The sequence below is a fragment of the Macrotis lagotis genome, chromosome 1 (genome assembly GCF_037893015.1).
Source record: "Macrotis lagotis isolate mMagLag1 chromosome 1, bilby.v1.9.chrom.fasta, whole genome shotgun sequence".
In the NCBI taxonomy this organism is placed as follows: domain Eukaryota; kingdom Metazoa; phylum Chordata; class Mammalia; order Peramelemorphia; family Peramelidae; genus Macrotis; species Macrotis lagotis.
In genome coordinates, this window is record NC_133658.1 from 83,689,658 (window position 1) to 83,691,472 (window position 1,815).

A 1,815-nucleotide genomic window follows, 5' to 3' on the forward strand; every position below is an offset into this window, starting at 1 on the left:
TATCCTGAAGTGGAATGAGCTACCTCAACAGGTGACAACCTGTAGCTGGAGGTCTTCAAGAGAGAGTTGAATTACTCTTTGTTGGAGATGCCAAAGATAATACCTCATCTCATACTTGGGGCATCACCTGCCTCTAGAGGATTTTTCTAATATTGATACTCTATACAAAAATGAATAAAATTTAATAATAATATAGATGTATATGCACATACATAAATTTAAATGTCAGAAAATGTTTTACATATGTGCTCTCATTTGGTCATCACAACAATTCCAGGAAGTAGGTGTTTATATATAATGAAACTGAGGCAAATAGAGGTTGAGTGACATATCTAAAGTTTAATAAATATTGGAGGCAAGATTTAAACTCAGCTCTTCCTGACTCTATAGCCCATACTCTATACATCATGCAGTTTAGCTCCTATTTAGAGAATATCCTTTAACATCTAATCAAACAACCATGCTCCCTGTGAAAGAGAGTGAGGGAATAGAAATGGTAGATTTTCTCTTAAGAATTATAACACCTAGATTATTTATATTTGAAAAGATATATGCTAATAGACAATTGTATGAGTAGAAAGTAAAATTTCTGTGGATACTGTGAAGAAACTCCTTCATGCTCAAGCCTGAAGGGTCTTTTTCCTACTATATTTCTCCATTCTAAGCTTCCATGTAGACTCTCAATGCTCAGCTTTCAAACCCCAGAGGGTAACTGGGGTGGTTTCCTTAAGTCCTTGCTTTGGGAAAGGGAATGTTCTTCCCTGATACTAGATGCTTGTTGTTGCCCAATCTGCCTCCCTCCTACACAGTAGTGAACCTTCCCACCTAAAATTGGCCGGCAAACCTCTCCTATCCCTGCCAAGAATTGTGGAGAGCTTCCAATGGTTCCTAAAGTTGGAATTAGCTACAAATTAATTACATTTAATTACCCAAAAGGAGATCAACAGCTATCTGTTCACTATTTTATACCACTGTTAGGCAACTATGTATAATTTGCAAGTATAAATAGAGTAATTTATCTTAAGGGTCATTTTAACCCATGGCACTATTTTCCATCTTCTAAACTATTGTTTGATTCTTTCTAAAAGTGCAGTTTTCTTGTCTACACCACAGTTACAGGTAAAGCAAAAAATGAAGTAGATGACATCTGCCCCCAAGGAATTTGGAAATTGTTAAGTAATGAATACTGCTACATGTTCAAAAGTGTTTGATTTTAAATACGTGTTTAGTAACATTTCGTTCTCTCATTGGGAGGTGCCTAAGTTTAAACAGGCAGAAACATAAGAAACTACATGTCATTTGCCCTAGATCTAGAGCTCATTTAACCCCATTTTCTATCCACAGTGACCTATTTATGAACTTGCCTTTAAAGCAGAGTAAGTTATGGGACAAATGCAAAGTCCTGTACTTTGGTTCAAGTAATTAATTGCGTGAGGTCAGATTTAAGGAGATTATTTGAAAAGAACCTGAAGGTTTGAATGGATTGCAGGTTCACTTTGAGATAATAATGAGACAAGGTATCTAATAAGACTAGAATGAGTTTACTTTATTAAAACAGTGATCTCATTAAGATGGAACTCTCTCCACCAATACAGATAGCCAGATGGCAATCTATCTGTGTAATTCTTGTTCATGCTATAAGACAATGGATTTAGACAGATGTTAGAGTTTTTATAACTCTCTAACTTCACAATTGAGGAAGCTGAGGCCTAAAGAGTGACTTTCCCAAAGATACATAGATTATATGAGATATTTGAACCATATTTGAATTATAACTAGTATTCAAATCTAGATTTGAACCTAGATCTTCTCTTT